A 23,506-nucleotide genomic window follows, 5' to 3' on the forward strand; every position below is an offset into this window, starting at 1 on the left:
TTCGAAAGTGTCAATATAGTAATTTAGTCAAACATCTAATATGCATATTTAAGATTCACTTGTCCTCAGAGCATGCAAGAAAACGTAAAACCCTAACACACCCTAAATGAAGGGTTTTAAAGGGGGGGTTTAATCTATGATACCTTTTGGTTCTTCTAATTAGGCAGACGATGCACTCAATCTAAGCTTGGCTTAAATTGTCATTGATTCTCTTTAGCGCTATTTCTTAATTCTCTTAATTCATCACCAACCAATCCAACCAAATCAAATCATAGTAATTAAGATTTGCATTGTAATTTTAATAATTTACTCTAAATATATGTTATGGATGCATATTATATTAAGAATGAAATAATAATATTAAAAATAATAATAATTTGATTTAGAAAAATTGGGCTGTTAGAGATCCAGAGATGCTTTCATCTAAAAGGTGTAAACATCATTGAATGGTTTTTGAGTGGTCATCATTTCTTAGGTAAAGTGATGGGTCCATGTTTTGACTCGAAATGATGTTTGAATTTCCCTTACATGTCATGTGGCCTATCTATGAAGCCCTTGATTACCCTTATACACCTTTTACTTAATTGCAGTTTTGGTTCCCCTATTTTAGCTGAATCGCGAAAATAGTCCCCTCATTTTATTTCTCCTCAATTTTGGTCCAAAACTTAATGAAGTGACATTTATTAAAGTCACACCACATCATTTATGGTCATAAATTTCAGGTACACTTGTTGCACCACGAGATCTTGAGGCATGGTGTAACTTAAATAAACGGAAAAAATAAAATAAAACTTCATCAAGTTTGGGGCCAAAATTATGTTTGGGCGACCAAAACTGAGGAGAAATGAAATGGGGGAACTACTTTTGCGATTCAACTAAAATAGGGGGACCAAAACTGCAATTAAGCCAAAGGTGTATAAGGGTAATCAACGGTTTCATAAATAGGCCACATGACATGTAAGGGAAATTCAAACATCATTTCGAGTCAAAACATGGACCCATCACTTTACCTAAGAAATGATGACCACTCAAAAACCAAATTGACACATCAACCACTTGTCCTTTTATCTGAAATCAAGAAAGATTTTGAAACAACCTGAATTCAAGTCAACCATCAATTGTGTCCATGCTCGATTTGGGGGCAACTATTATGGCCCGAACTAATATTAGAGTTCCGTAATTCAATACTTTAATGGGCCGAATTCAAACCAACAATACCTAATATTCAAGGGAAGAAAAGGTTCTCAAATTAAGGTAACTCACTTAAAAAAGGACACATGTTTTGAATTAGAAGATGATATGAGTATCACGGATCTCATTTCTCTTACAATCATAACGAAATTCTTCTAGGAACCCTAAGGAATATCATATAAAAGGCACAATTGGTGCAGATGAAGTTACACTGAATTCTAACCTTAAAGACCTCTCATCTTATACACAAATTAACACCACTGTCAATGTGTGTGCATGTATACCACCCTCAATGAGGATCCTGAAGTCATTATCCTTGTTCTTGCACCAACAAAACAACTGTGTTTCATCCCTGAACCAATAATCAGGTCCACTCCGGATCATATATGAATTTTGATAAGTATGAATATGTTTGGTTTATGATGTCTTCTTATATGTTGTTTTATTTTAAAAGTAATGCATATGAATTTTTATAAGTATCAATTTCATGTTTAAATAAAAGACCAAAAAAAGATAATAGAGAAAAGGAAGCATGTGGAGGGGGAGAGACAGAGAAGAAAAGAGTGTTGGAACCAAGTTAGTTTTCCTCTTATCGTTTTCATGTTAACAAATGTATTTTATGAGAATAATTTCTTAGACTAATGGCCTCATTAAGTGAGAAACAATTAGAACAAGAAAACCAAAGGAAGGTACCAGAATAAGATACTAGAGGAAATTGTTGTAACCAAGTTGGTTTTCAATTTAGAGTTTTGAAGTTAACAAAAGTATTTTATGAGAACAACAACAATACTTCATTAAATATGAAAAAGTTGGAAGAAACAAATCAGAGAAAGGTACCAGATAATACGATCAGAGGATTCCACCAGAAGATACCACGAGAGGATACCCACTAGAGGATCCCACCAGAAGGTATCACTAGAAGATACCACCAGAGGATACCCACCAATGAAATCATAGAAAACAAAATCAAAACAGCCAATGAAATCCTCAAAATCAGACAAATGCAAGCTTTGGAAAAGAATGTGCATTTGTCTCCAATGTTTACCTCTGAAGTTTGAGTATGAAAATTACCCTGAAGATTCAGCTTGCTTCTAGAAGCTCACTGTATTTCTTCATGCTCTAATGAACAAAATTTTTACATGCTCTAATAAACAGTATTTCTACATGCTCTGATGAATAGGATTTCTGCATGCACTGATGAACAGTAATTCTAGTATGTCTTTGAAGTCTAGACCTATTCTTCAAGCCTACCTCTAAAGTTGCAATGACTCTAAAGATTGCAACTCATTCCAAAGTGTTGCCTATGATACGCAGTACACTCTGAAGTCGCAGTGACAATGATAAGGAAACAAATGTGATTCTAACGAAGAAAAGTCAATGCCTCTAATAGAAAGTCAACAATTTTGGTAAAAGATAAATTTCACTTAGTTGTATCAAAAACTCTGAAGGTTCACGAACATGGCCCAATAATTGTTCCCACCCAAATCCAATCAAACGTATGAAGGAAGATTCAGCTAAATAATTTCCAAATGCAATATGAAGAAAATATCCATCATATCATTCTAGAAGAATTGCTCATATTAGATTTGAAAATAAAGAATTGGCTAAAGGTCATATTATCAAAATATATCTTTTAGAATTATATTTGGAAGAAATATTTATTGACCAAGCTGGAATAAAAATACAATTCAAAATTAGTGTTGAAGAAAATCATTGTTGACGAAGCTGGAATGAAGATACAATTCAAAATTTTCAATGGACTAAACTGAAGCCCTAATTTCAACTATAAATAGTGGATCAAGGCTAAAGAAGAAAGATAAGAACAACATGAATACACAAACTCCGAAATTCAAAAATCAAAGTTGTTAAGAAAACCTCAAGAACTCAATTTTCTAAGTATTCAGATTTGAAGGTTTTAAGGTCTAGCAAATTAGTCGTTTAAATAAAAATATTCTTAGTACTTCATTGTTAGTATCAGAAAATTGTGATAAATCTACGTAGTAGAAGCAAAACCAAAACAATTTAAAACCCATTATAACCTAGTCCAATAGTGGTGTTAGTGTGCCTCAAACAATATGTGGATCTTAGATTATTTTGAGAATTTTGACTTGTACGACCAAGATGTTGTGTGCCTTTAACAATCTAGGGTTGTCAGGTTATGTGGATAAGATTTGGCTGGTAGAGTCAAGGTGTTTATATTCTTCAAAAAATTTAAGGTTGTCAGGCTATTTTGAGAAGACTAACTCGAAGGGTCGAGTGCTTTGTAATTCAAGTTATTGAATTAGTGGATTAAATCCTTTTGAGTGAGGGGACTGGTGTTGGAACCAAGTTGGTTTTATAATTAGAGTTTTGATGTTAACAAAAGTATTTTATGAGAACATTATATTTAACTTCATAGAGTATGAAATAAGATTCGTGTTTTTGAACACAATCTAAAATAATGAAAAAGTTATCAACTTAGCCCAACACAATTCAACCTTTTTCTCGTGTTTGCACCTTCAATTGGCTTTTGAGATTGACCTCAAGGTTGAGTGCTTTACAATGTTTGAGGAAAGATCCAAGTGTTCTACATGTCTTGATTCAATGAAAAAACTGCTAGAGGAAACATGAACATACCACCTCAGTTTGATGGAAAACATTTTTAGTACAAAAAGGACAGACTAAACTTTGGGACTTGGTGGGTGATGGTTAAATGACTCCAAAGAATAGTGATGGTATTGAGATTCCAAGGAAAATGATGAATGTTAATAAGAAAAAGATGTACAAGATGCATCATAAGTCCAGAACATTTATGATAAATGCAATCACTTTTAAGGAATTTGACAAGTGCACCAAAAAGGAGACAACATAGATTATTTATGATAGTATGAGTTTGACCTATGAAGCAAGCAAGGAAGCAAGTTCAAGAAGCAAAGGTCAACCTCCTAGTCAAAAAGTATGAGTTGTTCAAGATGGAAGAAGATGAAGACATTGAGACAATGTTTTCCAAATTCTAGACTCTAGTCTCAAGATTAAAGATACTTTAGAGGAGTTATACTATTGTTGATCGTGTGAAGAAGATACTAAGAATATGACAAACAAGTGGAGACCTAAGATCACTGTCATTTAGGAAGCAAAGGATCTGGATACTCTTAAGTTGGAAGATTTAATCAGCTCTCTCAAATCACATGAAATTGAATTTGCACAGGCTGAGCCGAATAAGAAGCAATAAACTTTGGCATTGAAATCCAAACAAAAAGAAATTCTAAAGGAAACACCAGAATCAAGGGATGATGATTCAAAGTATCAAAATGGAGACTCAAAGAAAGATGAACTGGCTTTCATAACCAGCAAATTTAGAAGATATAGCACAACGGAAAAAAGAAATTTCCCCAAATATATTCCAAGTTGTCCAATAGAGGAAGCGATGATAACTCTAATAAGATAAGCATCATCTACTATGGATGCAATGAACCTGGACATATCAAGTCAAAATGTCCAAATATGGAGAAAGGGAAACACAAGAGGAAAAAATCCAAACCCAAGAAGAAGAGTTTGATAGCTACTTCAGATCATTATGATGAATCCTCAAATGATGGGAGCAGGCAAATTTAGCTTTGATGGCTAATAGCAACTCTACCTCTGGATCCAATACAGATTCTAACTCAAGAAGTGAACTAGAAGGTCAAGAAATTGAGGTATTTTTTTTACTTAACTAGATCTGATTTAATCACTGTTATCAATGACTTCTTGGACAAGAGTCATAAATTTTCTTTAAAACTGAAAACACTTAGGAAACAAAATGAAAACCTAACGGAAGAAATTAATGTTTTAAAGAATCAAAGTGCTAAAGTTAAAATAGAAAATGCAACTCTGGAAACTGATATTTCAGAACTTAAGGCTAAAAATATAACTATGAAAAGTAGCCATTATTCAACATCAATTGAAAATACCACATGTAACTCTGATAAGCATAAAGAAGTATTTCAATATTTTCTTGCTAACGGTATGGAAAGAAGCTATTATGCTTCTATGATTTATGAAGTTGGTAGAAATGGTAAAAGAGGTCTAGGATTTGAAGAAACTGTAATTGAACCTAAATTTATGAAAGGTCACTCCAAATTATCTTGTCCCATGTTAAATAAAAGGAAATACAAGAAACCTTTTAAGATTAACAAACTAAGACCCAACCAAATTTGGGTACCCAAGAACAAAATTGTCTATATTGCAGATGTCCTCAGTAATCAAGATAAAACACCAAACATGGTACCTAGACAACGGATGCATGCGACACATTGACATGTCTTGTTTCAGATTATTGGTCAAGGTACAGTTGGTCACGGTATTTCCCCTTCCATTAAGGATGTCTTGTTTATTAAAGGTATTAAGCACGATTTATTAACTACTAGTTAGTTAAGTGATAATAATTATGATATTATATTTAATCAAAAAAACATGCAATGCAATTAGTCATAAGGATGATTATGTACTCTTTATAAGGCAGAGAAAACAACATTTATAAGATAAATCTGTTTACTCTAGAGAAACAAGAGGTTAAGTGTCTTATGTCAGTAAATGAAGAGAAACTAATTTGGCACAAAAGATTAGGTCATGCAAACCTTAGATTTATTTCAAAACTGAATAAACTTCCACTTGTCAAAGGTCTATCTAAACTTAGTTACAAAATTGAAATTATGTGTGAAGCTTGTCAAAAGGGAAAACAAACAAAGAACTCGTTTACCCCTAAGAACTTAGTCCCTACCTCAAATCCCCTTGAGCTCTTACATATAGATCTCTTTGGGCCAGTGAAAATAACCTCTCTAAGTGGAAAGAAATATGGCTTTGTTATAGTAGATTATTACATTAAATGGACATGGTTAAAATTCTTAAGAAGTAAGGATGAATCTCACAAAGTGTTTATCACATTTTGCGAACAAGTAATGAATGAAAATGGTCTTAAATGTGTAACAATTAGAAGTGATCCTGGAGGAGAATTTGAAAACAAGTTCTTTGAAAGTTTTTGTCATGAGAATGATATCTCTCACAACTTCTCCTCTCCTAGAACACCCCAACAAAATAGAGTTGTAGAAAGAAAGAAAGAAAGAAAGAAAGAATAGATCACTCAAAGAAATGACCATAACCATGTTAAATGAGATGAATGTTGCAAAATACTTTTGGGCTGAAGCAATTAACATTGCATGTTATATTCAAAATAAATTTTAATTAGGTCTATATTCAATCAAACACCACATGGATTATGGAAAGGTAAAAATACTAACATCTCTTACTTTAACAATTTGGTTGTACTTGTTATATGGTTAACACTAAAGATAACCTTGTTAAATTCGATTCTAGATCTCAAATGTGTACCTTCATTGGATACTCTGAAAGATCTAAGGCTTATAGAGTTTTTAATAGGGAAAATAGATTGTGGAAGAATCCATACACGTTAAATTTGATGAAAAATAACTTAACCTTGAAAAGTTAAAGCAAGATGACGTTAATGCAGGTTTACCGAAAACAGCTGTAGACAAACAAAAAGAACTTGAAAAATCATAGGATACAAGAAAATCAGAAGAAGATGAAAAATCTTCAGAGGATGAATATAATGAAGCCAAAAATAGTCAAGATATGTCAGAAAGAAGATCTGGATGGAAGTACAAGTCATCTCATCTTGAAACTAATCATTGGAAGTGCAAGTGATCCTCTAAGGACCAGATCGTCACTAAAAGATACCACTTTGTTTAGCTTACTCTCATCAATTGAGCTTGCCTTTGTTGATGAAGAATTGGTAGATGATGAATGGATTATTGCAATGCAAGAAGATTTAAATGAATTTAAGAGGAATGATGTTTGGGATCTAGTACCTAGACCAAAGAAGATCATTATTGTAACCAAGTGGATTTTTAGAAACAAACAAAATGAAAAATGTGAAGTGGTTAGAAACAAGGTAAGACTTGTTGTACAAGGCTATAGTCAACAAGTGAGCATTGATTACACTAAGAAATTTGCTCTAGTGGTCAGGTTAGAAGCTATTTGTATCCTACTTTATTTTGTTGCAAATAATAACATTACAGTATTTCAAATGGATGTTAAAAGTTATTTTATAAATGGTTATATAAGTGAAGAAGTCTATGTTTAGCAACACCCATGCTTCAAATCATGTTTTCAACTTAGAAAATCTCTGTATGGTCTAAAACAAGCACCTAGGGCATGGTATGATAGACTTATTGACTTCTTGCTTAATAATAAATTTGAAAGAGGACAAGTAGAGAATACACTTTTTAGAAAATCAATCGGAGATGACATTCTTAATATTCAAATTTATTTTGATGACATTATTTTTGGATCTACTAATAGCACTTTTTACAAATACTTTTCTAAATTGACGAAGCTTGAATTTCAAATGAGTATGACGAAAGAACTTAAGTTCTTCTTAGGGATACAAATTCAGTAAAGTCAAAAAGGTATATACATTCATCAAACTAAATATACAAAAGATCTTCTCAATGGTATTGTAATCAATCAACGCAAAAACACATTGGTAGATTTACAAAAGAAATAGTGTTTCATTGAAGGTTTTATAAAAAGTTTAACTTCAATCAAACTAGTGAAGAGTTCTTAACATTAATGAATTCACAATTCATAGAAACAATATGAATGATAGAACTTTCAATGATGAATCAAATCTCTAATATTGAGACTAGTGAAAAAATAATTTAACTCAACAAATCAAAGCAATATATTGATTCAAAACAAAATTTTATGAGTTCTTAATCTTTCTATCAATCAAGACATAATACAACAAATTCACCATCAAACTCCAAATAAACAAAACTGATAAAGAACAAAATTTCAAAAATTAAATGAGTTTAGAGAAATGGAAAATCACATAGCAATTTATACTAGTTGCTTTACTCTATCCTTGCATGTAGAGTACATCATGTCCTCATTCATAGAATAAGAATTTCTTCTTTTATTTTGATTTCGAATGTTTACAAGATTCTTCGGCAATTGTTATATCAATGTACACCAATTCCTTCTTCCTAAATGCTCTCAAACCAAATTATTAGAAAAAAAAACCTCCAAAGTAATCGGAATGTTAGCTTCAATAAGAAGAACACTCTTAACTCCTTGCAATATAATCACTAGAGAAACTACATTTTGGAATAGACACCCCAACACATATATTCCCATTACGTTGTTTCTTCCACAAAACATCGATGGCAAACCTAATTTGAATAAGAAGAATTTTCAATATGTATTATGATCTTGCATCCATGAAGTTTTTAGAATGGGTGAAAGTATTCTTACAATTCAAAAGGTTTAAGATTGTTTTATATATGATGCATGAAAAATATTGACAAATGAGTGATGCCTCCCAAATGAAATAACAACTTTGTAATTATCATAATTGTCACATAATTGTCAAAAATCAAGTATATGAGTTTGGTGAGATGATTCGTGCATGTTACGAGTCAATTCTGACGAGCCTTGAAAAGAAATGTTGAAACCTTTAGTAGTGTGAATTGATTCACACGAGGGTGAGTCTATTTACAAAACCTCATATTTTGTGGTGAGTCGATTCACATGTCTAAAACATAAAAAACTGAGTTTTGACATATGTGAGTCGATTAATTTGAAATGTTTTTAATGTATTTCAAAGTGTACTAATATGATATAAACATGCAACAATATATTTATGCATACTAAAACAAGATTTTTCATGAATTCTTGTTTATTCCAATGGCATTTGTAAGAAATTGAGAATGCAGATCAACAAATGCATACAATCGCCATCCAATCTAGACTAAACTAGTTTTGACATCACCCAAAATGCTAAGTGTAATTTAAGTCTAGGAGACTCTTACAGTTACATGTTGTTGAAGTGTGCAAGTAACCTCTGATAAGCAAACCAAAAAGAGAAAACAAAAGATAAAATAAAAAGGGAACATTTGGTATTTTCCTTTAAATTGTGTCTTCGAGATAACTCTTTGTATCTTTTCCATTAGTAATTGTATGTAAATCCTTGAAATGTTTACGGTAGGTAATTTGTTTTCAAAAGATTGATAGTAAGTCTATAGAGACAAAATGAAGAATACTCAAAATCTTGAGAGATTGAGTAAAAAATATTTGAAGTCTGAAGAAATCGAGTGAAGGTTACTCAAAGCCTTCAAAATGTTGAGTTATGAATATGAAAATTGCTCACCGTCCCCCATATTTGTTCGTCCATCTCCAAATACAGGATTGAAAGTTAGAATCTGATAGTATATTTTAGTCAATTTTATACTATTAATAGTTAAAATTTGATAAATAAAAATAAAAGAGCAAGCAAACATGGGACTTGGGATTGCACGACCGAGCACTCACCTAAAAATATTTGCATGCTATTAATATGAAGTGGTCTACCTCAGAATACATTGATAAAGTGGATAGAAAATATTTAGAAGATAACCCATCAAAGTATATTTTTAAAGAGTATATTTTTAAAGAATACGTACTATAAAAAACAAAATTAAAATTATAGTTAAATCTTTTATTTAGTTTTTTAATTCTTTAACTCTAGTATGTTCCTAAAAACTAGTAAGGATGGCAACATTTATGGTTAACTCTCATATTTTCTATTCTATTTCAAACATTATATTGAATCTCTTATTGTAAATGAAATAAAGTAGACTTTTAGAGGTAAAGAAATTCGTAACAATATTCTTAATAAAATTGACAATCCGAGTCCATTGTTTTGATGCTTCTATAATCAACCCAAAAATACAGTTTCTATCCTGTTTGATGGACAAGCTATTCATTATTAATAAGTGACAAGTTAAGACCCATTTAATTGTGAGAATATTGTGTATGTTTATGTTTTAAATGCGTGTCTATTTGAATTTGATAAAATGTTTTGAGTTATAATATGTATAGTGTATAAAAATATTTAGAGAATATTTTCTTTTTTGATTTAGTATTATGTATAAATATTAGTGATAAAATTTATAAAAACACTCTTTTTCATCTTAAAGTATGTTTTTTGACATAATTCATCTTAAAGTCAATAAAAGAAACAAAAATTCAATTAATGTTATAGTATATCTCATAAAAAGTTTAAAATTTTAATTTATAATTATGTATTGTTCGAAATAACGGAAATAGTTTTTTAATGTTTTCATTGCGTTTTAACAATATAATTAATTATTCGTACAAAAGTCTATTGTTTCCACTACGCCAGAAATGACATTTAACAGCGCCCATTTTACAGCGCTTTCTAAACACAAGCGCTGTTGTAATTATATTTTAAAAATAACGGAACCTATTACAGCGCTTTTTATGTAAAGCGCTGTAAAACAAGCGCTGTAGTAGGTCATATAACGTTTGCGCATCACGTTATAAGGATTTTACAGCGCTTGTCAAAAAAGCGCTGTAAACGGAAGCGCTTTCGTAAATGTGTTACAGCGCTTTTTTCGCAAGCGCTGTAAAACACATGCGCTTTCATTGAATTTAACTACCTATTACAGCGCTTTTTTCACAAGCGCTGTAAAACACATCCGCTTTCATTGAATTTAACTACTTATTACAGCGCTTTTTTCACAAGCGCTGTAAAACACAGGCGCTTTCATTGAATTTAACTACCTATTACAGCGCTTTTTTCACAAGCGCTGTAAAACACATGCGCTTTCATTGAATTTAACTACCTATTACAGCGCTTTTTTCACAAGCGCTGTAAAACACATGCGCTTTCATTGAATTTAACTACCTATTACAGCGCTTTTTTCACAAGCGCTGTAAAACACATGCGCTTTCATTGAATTTAACTACCTATTACAGCGCGTTTTTCACAAGCGCTGTAAAATACATCTTTCAAATAATTATATACGTTGGAAACCCTCATATCCTCTACATCTTTCAAATAATTATATACGTTGGAAACCCTCATATCCTCTACATCTTTCAAATAATTATATACGTTGCGAACCCTAATATCCTCTACGTACTGTGCGGCCATCTACGTTGTCTAAGGTATTTTTTACACATGATCTGTTATGTTTTGAAATTGTCAAAAATTGTCAAAAACTCATACCACATGATCTGTTCTGTTTTGAAATTGTCAAAAATTGTCAAAAACTCATACCACATGATCTGTTCTGTTTTGAAATTGTTAGTTGATATTGGTTTCTTTTTGAAACTTGTTGATATGTTTTGAAAGCTTATTATTTTTGTTACTGCATTTATATAGGTGGTATAATATGGATAGGAAATGGATTTCAGCCAATCGATTGTCAAAAGAGTATGAAATTGGAGTGAAGGAGTTTGTTGAGTTTGCAGTGAAGAATGCAAAAGATCCAAATAGAGTAGTTTGTCCTTGTTTAAAATGTTGTTTTGGAAAACGTGTTAGAGAAGATGAATTAGAAGGACATCTAGTATGTAATGGAATTGATCAAAGCTACACATGTTGGATAAGACATGGTGAGAAAAAAAAAGGAAACATTAATTTTGAGAATAGTTCGACATATGCTTCAACTGACTTCGATACAGATACATATGAGCCGGACCGAGTTGATGAGATTGCAAAAGCAGTTGAAGAAGATCTTCGAGATTGTCCTAAAATGTTTGAAAGTTTGTTGAGTGATGCAGAGAAAGAATTATATAATGGTTGTACTAAATTCACAAGACTGTCAGCGATATTAAAGTTGTACAACTTAAAAGCGAGTAATGGATGGTCTGATAAAAGCTTTACGGAATTATTAACACTCATAAAAGATATGTTGCCAGATGATAATGAACTTCCCAGTCGAACCTACGAGGCTAAACGGATTTTGTGTTCTATTGGAATGAGTTACGAAAGGATTCATGCGTGTCCTAACGATTGCATTTTATTTCGAAACGAATATGAACTACTTAAGGCGTGTCCGAAATGCAATGTCTCTCGATATAAGAAGAAAGAATCTACTCCAGCAAAAGTCGTGTGGTATTTTCCTATAATACCAAGATTTAGGCGCATGTATCGCAGTGAAGAAGATTCAAAACACTTGACATGGCATGCAGATGAAAGAATTAGAGATGGAATGTTTCGACACCCTGCAGATTCCCCACAATGGGCAAAAATTGATCACGAGTATCCTGAATTCGGGATAGAGTCAAGAAATCTAAGACTTGCACTTTCTACTGATGGAATGAATCCACATGGTCTTCAAAGCATCTCACATAGCACGTGGCCTGTGATTTTGGTAATATATAACCTACCTCCATGGTTATGTATGAAGCGTAAGTTTATGATGTTGTCTCTGTTAATTTCTGGACCCAAACAACCGGGGAATGATATCGACGTATACTTGACTCCTCTAATCGAAAATTTAAAAAGTATGTGGGAGACAGGTGTGGAAGTTTATGATGGGTATAAGAAAGAATGTTTCAATTTAAGGGTTATGTTGTTCGGCATAATTAATGATTTTCCAGCATATGGTAATTTATCAGGATATAGCATTAAAGGTCAGTGTGCATGTCCTATATGTGAAGAGAGTACAAATTGGATGCGGTTGAAACATTGTAAGAAGAATGTGTTTCTTGGACATCGTAGATTTTTACCTTATAGTCATCAGTATCGTGGGTGGAGAAATGCATTCAATGGAAAATCAGAGGAAGGTAAAGCTCCTTTAGCACCGACTGGATATCAAATACTTGAAAAAGTACAAGGTTTGACCAATAAATTTGGCAAACCTTTTGCGGGAGAGCTGGTGAAAACTGGGTGGAAGAAAAAGTCAATTTTCTTTGAATTGCCATATTGGAAGTCATTGTATGTAAGACATTTCCTCGATGTGATGCATATTGAAAAAAATGTATTTGAAAGTGTTATTGGTACGTTACTCAATGTTCCAGGAAAGTCTAAAGATGGCGTCAATGCAAGATTGGACTTGGTCGATATGGGAATAAGAAATGAACTGGCTCCAGTAAAGAAAGGAAATCGCACATATCTACCTCCAGCCGCTCATACTCTATCTAGAAAGGAAAAAATTGTTTTATGTAAATTTCTACACGAAGTTAAAGTTCCAGAAGGATACTCTTCGAACATTAAAAATTTGGTTTGTATGAAAGACCTCAAGTTAAAAGGTTTGAAGACCCATGATTGTCATATTATAATGGAGCATTTGCTACCAATAGGTATACGTTCCATTTTACCTGAAAAAGTTCGACTAGCCTTAACTAGATTATGTTTCTTCTTCAGGGAAATTTGTAGTAAAGTGATCGACCCTCAGAAATTACCGACATTGCAGAGGGAAATTGTTGTTACTTTGTGTGAGCTTGAAATGTATTTCCCACCATCGTTTTTTGATATAATGGTTCACCTTACTGTTCATCTGGTTAAGGAGACACAACTTTGTGGGCCAGCTTATATGAGATGGATGTATCCGATAGAACGATATATGAAAATATTAAAAGGGTACGTAAAAAGTAGAAGTCGACCAGAAGGTTGTATTGCTGAACGATACATTGTTGAAGAGGCTGCTGAATTTTGTACTGAATATCTGTCCAATGTTGAATCCATAGGGCTTCCCATGTCTCGTCATTCGGGAAGACTATCAGGAGAAGGGATAACTGGAAGGAGACTACTGACTATATCAAGGACAGAATGGGAGCAGGCACAATTGTATGTTCTGCACAATGATGATGAGGTTCAACCGTATGTTACAATACACATTGATCAGTTATCTCGTTTGAACATGAATAGGAATCAAAATTGGATAACTCGAGAGCACAATCGAAGTTTTGTAACATGGTTAAAAAATCACATAATGTCAAAATTTGATATAGACCCCGGATCAATTTCAAATAGATTGAGGTGGCTAGCAAATGGTCCGAGCTTACATGTCTTTTCTTACACTGGTTATGTTATTAACGGCTACACATTTTATACCAAAGAACAAGATGATCAGACCACTATGCAAAATAGTGGAGTCACTCTCGTAGCTGAAGCGATGCATGTCTCAAGTGCAAAAGACAAAAACCCAATATATGCAAATCTATCATATTTTGGGGTTATCGAGCGCATATGGGAGTTAGACTACACAATGTTTCGTGTTCCCATATTTGGTTGCAAGTGGGTCGATAATAATAATGGCGTTCGGATTGATGAGTCAGGATTCTTGCTTGTCGATTTTAATAGGGTGGGATACAAAGACGAGCCTTTTATTTTAGCGTCGCAAGCTCAACAAGTGTTTTATGTCACTGATCCTTCTAATGATAAATGGTCTGTTGTCCTATCGACCAATAAAATAAGTGATGATAACAATAATGATGAAGATGTTGGTAATGATCTTTTATTTGCAACATCACAACAACCACATGAAATTGATTCAACTGATGATGGTTTATATCTTAGAGATGATCATGATGAGGGAATTTGGATTAATCCATCGTTTCGTATTGTAAATGGACAAACAAATGTGAATGTCACCAGGAAAAGAAGAAGGGCATCTTAATGTATATATATGTTTAATTGTTTTATATAAGCTATGCATGTAATCTGAACTGTGTTATTGTAAATATGCATGTAATCTGAATTGAGTGTTTTATACTAAGTTCTGATTAATTTATTTTCTGATTAATTTATTTTCTGCTTATATTTAGCTTGATTTGAGTGTTTTATACCAAGTTCATGTAACAATGAGTGTTTTATATTTAGCTTGATTTACATGAACTGAACTGAATATAAATTAGTAATTTACATGAACTGAACTGAACTGAATAGAGAGATTCTCTTTTGCTCAGTGCATATATATATATAGATTCTTCAGAATACTCATTTCTAATAATTCATCATCTCCTAAAGTATTGTGATAAAGACAATGATAACAATATTTTTAATCCAATAAACAATGATAAAAATGTTTTTAATGTCATCCCAACCCAAATAAACCAAACACAAAAATAAAATAAAGAGACATTTTACAGCGCTTATCTTAAAAAGCGCTGTAAAAGATCCTTTTAAAAATAAAATAATGAGTGTTTTATACCTTTTACAGCGCTTTTCACACAAAGCGCTGTAAACGACTCTTTTGAAAGTGAGTAAAAAAGACATTTTACAGCGCTTATTTGACAAAGCGCTGTAAAAAAGCTTTAAAAATAATATTCATCAGACACCTAATTTCTTCAAACACCTTGTACGCATCATGGGAATCCAAAAAACATCAGACACAAACCCATTTCTTCAAACACCTTGTACGCATCATGGGAATCCAAAAAACATCAGACACAAACCCATTTCTTCAAACACCTTGTACGCATCATGGGAATCCCCAAAAACACCAGACACAAACCCATTTTTCGCAACATGGCAATGATCCTGAATACCAATTAAGTTTCGATTTAAGAAGGAAAGAGAATGTAAAGAGATAAAAAGGGTGTTGAGGTGGAGATTGAATTGTGAAAGAGTAAGCTTTGATGTTTGTGAAGAAGATGCATAAAAGGAGAAGAGTTTGGTGAAGAGGAAGGGATTTTTGTGGTGACCAGTTACTACTATGTGGGTTTTGCATGCATGTTGAGCTTGTTTAAAAAATAACATAACATAACAAAACACAAAAACAATAAGGCCTTTTACAGCGCTTATTTGGAAAAAGCGCTGTAAAAGAGCCTTTTAAAATTAACATAAAGAGACATTTTAGAGCGCTTATGTGGAAAAGCGCTGTAAAAGGCTTTAAAAAACATTCATATAACATAATAACACACGGAGGTCTTTTACAGCGCTTATTTGGGAAAAGCGCTGTAAAAGAGCCTCTTAAAATTAACATAAAGAGACATTTTAGAGCGCTTATGTGTAAAAGCGCTGTAAAAGGCATTCAAATAACATAATAACACACGGAGGTCTTTTACAGCGCTTATTTGAAAAAAGCGCTGTAAAAGAGCCTTTTAAAAATTTAACTAAAGAAGCCTTTTAGAGCGCTTATGTGTGAAAGCGCTGTAAAAGGCATTCATATAACATAATAACACACGGAGGTCTTTTACAGCGCTTATTTGAAAAAAGCGCTGTAAAAGAGCCTTTTAAAAATTTAACTAAAGAAGCCTTTTAGAGCGCTTATGTGTGAAAGCGCTGTAAAAGGCATTCATATAACATAATAACACACGGAGGTCTTTTACAGCGCTTATTTGAAAAAAGCGCTGTAAAAGGCATTCAAATAACATAATAACACACGGAGGTCTTTTACAGCGCTTATTTGAAAAAAGCGCTGTAAAAGGCATTCAAATAACATAATAACACACGGAGGTCTTTTACAGCGCTTATTTGAAAAAAGCGCTGTAAAAGAGCCTTTTAAAAATTTAACTAAAGAAGCCTTTTAGAGCGCTTTACAAAATAAGCGCTGTAAAAGGCTTATAAAAAGCGCTGTAAAAGTGTTACGTATATATAACAGTTACCTCTTCAGTTTCCTCTTCATTACGTAACCTTCATCTCAACCTTCATTTCTTCTCTTCTTTTGCAAACCCTATCATCCCGTCCTTTACGAACCTTATTTCCACGATCATCTCCTTCATTTCGAACCTTATTTCCATCCAAGATCATCTCTCCCATTTCACACAATATATTTTCATTGAAATACGTAACCCTCATTACGTATTTCTTCAAACCGTATTTCTGTGAACCATATTTCTGTGAACTTTCTGCAAACCCTCTTTTCTTTGCATTTCGTCTTTCTTCGAACCATCATTATTCAGGTATTGATGTTATTAAATTTTTGTAATCATTAGAATGCATGTTGAGCTTTTTTAAGATATACTGATACATGTTGAGTTTGTTTATAATAATGCATGATCCATGTTGAGCTTGTTGATGTTATACTAAAGTGCATGTTGAACTTGTTGTAGTTAAATGGATACAAACAAAGATTTAGAAGTTCAAAATGAAGAAGTTGGCACCTCTAAGACTTACGAAAAAGAAGTCAAACGTGGTGCAACTATCATGCAAAGGGTGATTAAAGCACGGAGCAGTGGCATTAAATTTGAGGTATACTATATATACTCTGTTTGCTGTGTGTTTTTTTATCTTTTTTTAGGGTTTAGGGCATGTACTTACTATATGAGTTTATTAGGTTGGCTGGAACGAGAGTGGTCAGCCAGTTGACCCCAACAGCTCCATGTTTGTAAGCTACATTGGGGCTGTTGTTCGTCAAAATGTCCCAATAACAATAGACAACTGGAGAGATAAGGCGTTGAAGGATGCCAAAGATATCATCTGGAATGACATTCAAGTAAATATTTTGATCTACTCTTTTGTCATTTATAATTTTTTTTCTGTAAAATACATTACTTATAATTGTTTTCATTGCAGACCACTTTTGTTCTTGATGAGGAACGAAAGTCATATGTTTTGAGAGTTGCTGGGAAAATCCATCGTGGATTTAGATCCCATCTCTCAAATTTCTATCTAAAAGATAGAGAAGGAAACACAAATGCTGAACCTCCAAAGATATATCAACATTATATATCAAAGGATGAATGGAGTGCATTTGTTTCCAAACGTTCTGACCCGGCGTTTGTCGTAAGTGATTAATTTATTAGCATTTGTGTTTTATTATTCATATTCGTAGCGTATTTTAAATTTTTACACAATTGCTATTTTTTTTTTATATAGAATATTAGTAAGGCAAATCGCGAACGGGCAAGCAACCCAAAACACCCATACAAGAAATCACGTATGGGATATGCACGCCTTGAACAAAAAATTGTAAGTAATTAAACATCACTTGTAATTTGTATTATAAACTATAGTGTGTAACTAATTTGTATTATTTTGTTTATGATTTTAACGAATAGAGAAAAGACACCCAAGCCGATCAACCCTTGGGTCGTCATATCTTATGGAAGGAAGCGCGTGTTAACAAAGAAGGAGTGGTTGATAATGAAAATGTCAAGAAAGTTGTAGAACTTTGTGTAAGTATATTATCACTTTAATATTTTTTAATATTGTATTTTAAAAATGCTATTGAACTTATCTTTTTAATGTTACATGTATTTTAGGAAACTATTGAACAAAGTTCTGAAACTCAAGAGGGCAACAAGGATACGTGCAGGGACATTCTTGGGAAAGTGTTTAATGTCCCTGAGTATTCCGGTCGAGTGAGGGGGAAAGGATTTGGCGTAAAAATTAATTATTTGAAATGAAAGGTGCTTTTTAGCTTTTTATGGCACTTTTTTTAAAAAGCGCTGTCTTTTATCTTTGTATCCAAAATTATTTTGATCCAAAATCACTTCACAATCAGTGCACACAACAACAAAACATATTCAAATACCATAAGCAGTTCACACAATCAGTAGAACATAAATCAGAACTCTGTAACTTTTTTAACATATATGTAACTCTGTAATTTACAACCTAAGTAACTACATTCAGATACATATATACAACCTAATTTACAACCTAATTACCTACATTCAGATACGTATATATATATAACCTAATTTACAACCTAAACTACATTCAGATCCATATGCATGTTCATATATTGTGTCCTATGATCATTTACATATAATAACTAACAGAATATACATTATATGCACTAGCTACCATATAATATTCAGATCCCTTGCCCAGCAGCAAGCTATTTCCCAGAAAATCAAATAATTTTCATGTCAAGCACGTACTGACACCATTCTTCCTTTAATTCCATCAGATCTTCCTCAGAATATGATGGACTGGAATTGTCAAAGTACTGCAATATAAAAATTGAACATATTATATTAAGTTAGTATCAAATATATAGATAATTTATATATGAAAATCATATAATGCAAATACCGTACCGTTTCTGGGATAATAGTTTTATTCTTCTCAACAATCTCCTTCATGAATCTCAATATGTAGTACCCACAGTCGATGTTATTTGTTTGACGAGGGCACTTTATTGAGATCCATGTAATGTTATTAGACTTCTGCTTCGACACTTTAGCACCTCTTTGAGCTCGATAAACTTTTAAGGCACTATCGAATGAATAAATGTGATTATTAGAGCATGAATATTTATATATATATATATATATAAATATTCATGCTCTAATAATCACATTTATTCATTCGATAGTGCCTTAAAAGTTTATCGAGCTCAAAGAGGTGCTAAAGTGTCGAAGCAGAAGTCGAATAACATTACATGGATCTCAATAAAGTGCCCTCGTCAAACAAATAACATTGACTGTGGGTACTACATATTGAGATTCATGAAGGAGATTGTTGAGAAGAATAAAACTATTATCCCAGAAACGGTACGGTATTTGCATTATATGATTTTCATATATAAATTATCTATATATTTGATACTAACTTAATATAATATGTTCAATTTTTATATTGCAGTACTTTGCCAATTCCAGTCCATCATATTCTGAGGAAGATCTGATGGAATTAAAGGAAGAATGGTGTCAGTACGTGCTTGACATGAAAATTATTTGATTTTCTGGGAAATAGCTTGTGCTGGGCAAGGGATCTGAATATTATATGGTAGCTAGTGCATATAATGTATATTCTGTTAGTTATTATATGTAAATGATCATAGGACACAATATATGCATATAATGGATCTGTTAGTTATTATATAATGGATCTGAATGTAGGTAATTAGGTTGTAAATTAGGTTGTATATATGTATCTGAATGTAGTTACTTAGGTTGTAAATTACAGAGTTACATATATGTTAAAAAAGTTACAGAGTTCTGATTTATGTTCTATTGATTGTGTGAACTGATTGTCTATAATATGTTCTGTTCTACTGATTGTGAAGTGATTTTGGATCAAAAATAATTTTGGGTACAATGATAAAAGACAGCGCTTTTTAAAAAAAGTGCCATAAAAAGCTAAAAAGCATTTTTCATTTCAAATAATTAATTTACAGCGTTTAAAAAAAAAAAAATACATTTTACAGCGCTTTTTTTAAAAAGCGCTGTAAAATGTTGTTCTAAAGCGCTTTAATGGTGCACCTTCAACAGCGCTTCCGTGAGAAAGCGCTGTAATATGTACAAGAAAAGCGCTGTAAAATGCAGACCCATAATATGAAATTATGGGTAGGCATTTTACAGCGCTTTTTCGAGAAAGCGCTGTAAAATGCAGACCCATAATATGAAATTATGGGTAGGCATTTTACAGCGCTTTTTCGAGAAAGCGCTGTAATATGTACGCCCATATATGAAATTATGGGTGGGCATATTACAGCGCTTTTGTGAGAAAGCGCTGTAATATGCACACCCATATATGAAATTATGGGTAGGCATTTTACAGCGCTTTTTCGAGAAAGCGCTGTAATATGTACGCCCATATATGAAATTATGGGTGGGCATATTACAGCGCTTTTGTGAGAAAGCGCTGTAATATGCACACCCATATATGAAATTATGGGTAGGCATTTTACAGCGCTTTTTCGAGAAAGCGCTGTAATATGTACGCCCATATATGAAATTATGGGTGGGCATATTACAGCGCTTTTGTGAGAAAGCGCTGTAATATGCACACCCATATATGAAATTATGGGTAGGCATTTTACAGCGCTTTTTCGAGAAAGCGCTGTAATATGTACGCCCATATATGAAATTATGGGTGGGCATATTACAGCGCTTTTGTGAGAAAGCGCTGTAATATGCACACCCATAACTCATATGACGGGGTGCATATTACAGCGCTTTTTGTGAAGAAGCGCTGTAAAATGTGCATAACAAGCGCGCGTTGTATTTACATGTTTTATAGCGCTTTTATAAAAGCGCTGTTGTATCATTTACCGCGCCCGTTTCCACAGCGCTTATTTTTTTGAAAAAGCGCTGTAAATGGCTTAAAAAAAGCGCTGTAAAAGCCGTTTTTTCGCGTAGTGTTCATTATTAAAAAATAAATTTAATACATTTAAAAATATAAAAATATAAAAATAAATATTTTTAGAAAATAAAAGTACTTAAAAAAAAATAGAATAATTTTTTCTACAATTTACATCTAAGTAGAGTTGTTAAAATATTAACTTATCTTCATCATCTTCATTAAATATACTTTGTTCTATGTTTTCTTCATCATAATTGTGTCTCGGTAGATTGTTTTAATAAAGCTTTTGATGACATAATTTCTTATATTAAAGTTAAAAAACTTTTTAACGTCACTGAAATTTTTTCTTATTGGATTCTTCAAAAAGAAACATTTAATGAACTCTTTCGTTATTCGGCGGATGACCAGCAACTTCCATAAATAAAAGTCATAAAGTTAGATCATTTATATATTTGTAAGTTATTGGATAAATGCCCCATAAATATCACTCCTATGATAATAATGTAAACTTTGAATAGTACTAATCTGGTTGTATATATAAAAACAAAGTATTCTTGTGCGAGTTATAGGTAGGTGTCTTATTTTTTTATAAGTCATATGTATATATTGATTATCGAACCAAAATCGAACTAAAGCAAAATTAAGTTACTTTTTCATTAATTCAATTGATAAAGAATCGGTCCATTTCATGAATTCAACTCCGGTTGACATTGAACTATGAGGTCTATTCTTATCCTATTAGCCTCCGTATTCAACCTATCTAAATTTTTTAATTAAAAACAAAAAACAAAAATTGCTATTTTTTCTTTCTAATTTCCATTTAGATTTTACTTGGCGTGGCAAGACTACAACCGTTCATCTCAACTACCTCCAAAATCAACGGTTTATATTTACACAGACTGTCATATTGTGCTGTTGAAAACAAATGCACTGGCTAATTAATAGTAGGTATACTCATTCGCATTATCTTTCTAGACTTCAATTTTCTTATAGGATAATTCTAGTTAATTAGTATTTTTATTTTTTTTATGAGTATGGAAAAATTTATTCGAAGTCACATTGTTTATTAAAAGAGTTAGTCTTTTTTTTAATAGTTTAAACAAGATGTAAATGAGTGGAAAATAATTCAAATTCACATTTAATAAGAATCTATGATGTCACCTCTACATTAAAATCACAATGTTGATTATAACCGAAAACAAAATTCACTATTTTGAATTATTAAAAAATGTTAAATTTTTATGTTACTTTACGTTCTAAGTGCAAGTTTTATTTTCTATTTTATTTTATAACAATTCATATAAAGTTTTCCAGAAGAGCAATGTTAATTTAAGTGGAGAGAAACGTTCCACGCATACACTATATGCAACACAAGCAACCCATGATTGCATTCCGTTGTGAGTTAAAGGCTGAAATCTACTTTTAGAAAGATCATGTTTATTGTCCATTTGGATTGGAACATGGCGGAGTAGGTTTGCCTCCACACACCACAACAAATTATTAAGGAAGGAACCGGCCCTCTTTTTTTTACTACTTCCACCCATTCATATATTTATAAAAATAATTAATTTAAAAATATTATTATTTTAGAATAATAAAATTAAAAAAAATTTAAAATCTTATATAAGGAAGATTATAATTTTTAATATTTAAAAAATTCTAAATATATTAAATTTATATAAAATTTAAAAATGACAATAATATTACTGGCGAAACAGATTCAAGTGTCGATGCGGAATGAATATCAACACTTCAAATCTCGTCTTCACCTTTAAATTTCAATTTCAAAAAACTTCACATTCAATCAAAGTGAGTCTTCACCGTTTAAATCAGGACAGATTTAGGTGAATATATACAAATACGAGTTTTGTTGTCATTTCTAATTTAGATAATCTATCTTTTAGGCGGAAAAGGTAAATCAATTTTAGATAAAAAAATTAAATAAAATAAGAGAGATAAGATGTTTATAATAGAGAAAAAATATGAGAGAAAACAAAGAAGAGAGATGAAGAGAAAAGTAAAGAGATAGATAAATGAAACTTTGAAGATCTCTAATTTCATTGTATTTTGAACGAATCATTGCAATTTTTTATCTAAATTTTCTTAATCACATTCTTAAATGGTATATTAATTACGTACCTTTTCGACCAAAATTTGAAATAACCCGTGTGTAGGTACACATACAAATTAATTTGTATAAAACAATAGTAATTCTTTAAAAAAAAGTTAATTATTAATTATTATAATTAAAATATATTTTTGGTTATTTATCTTATAACTGATATTTATTTTGTTAATTTTTAAAAGTATATTTTAGTTTTTTAAATTATATAAGGACATTAGGTGACATTAATAATGAATCATATCTAGTACTGGTCATTAGATCTTCTGCGAAACTATTATGTACTATATGTACTCAAATAGTGGAACTAGTCACAATAAAAGAAAAATACATAAATAAATAGGGAGCTGGTATGTAGTGATAACTAATAAACACATTTCATTAATTAGCTATAAAAACTAATTTGAAAGATCCGGTCTAAAAAAACTAATTTAACATTATAT

The 23,506-nt window shown here is 31.9% G+C and overlaps 1 long non-coding RNA gene across 1 annotated transcript; it reads left to right on the plus strand.

Annotated features, from left to right (window-relative positions):
• Positions 1-19,215: 19,215 nt before the first annotated feature.
• LOC140919258 (uncharacterized) lies at positions 19,216-19,867 on the plus strand. Its single transcript, XR_012161853.1, has 2 exons — positions 19,216-19,407; positions 19,499-19,867. It is a non-coding gene; the product is annotated as an uncharacterized lncRNA (long non-coding RNA).
• The last annotated feature ends 3,639 nt before the right edge of the window (positions 19,868-23,506 follow it).

The sequence above is a fragment of the Cicer arietinum genome, chromosome 2 (assembly GCF_000331145.2).
Source record: "Cicer arietinum cultivar CDC Frontier isolate Library 1 chromosome 2, Cicar.CDCFrontier_v2.0, whole genome shotgun sequence".
Classification (NCBI taxonomy): domain Eukaryota; kingdom Viridiplantae; phylum Streptophyta; class Magnoliopsida; order Fabales; family Fabaceae; genus Cicer; species Cicer arietinum.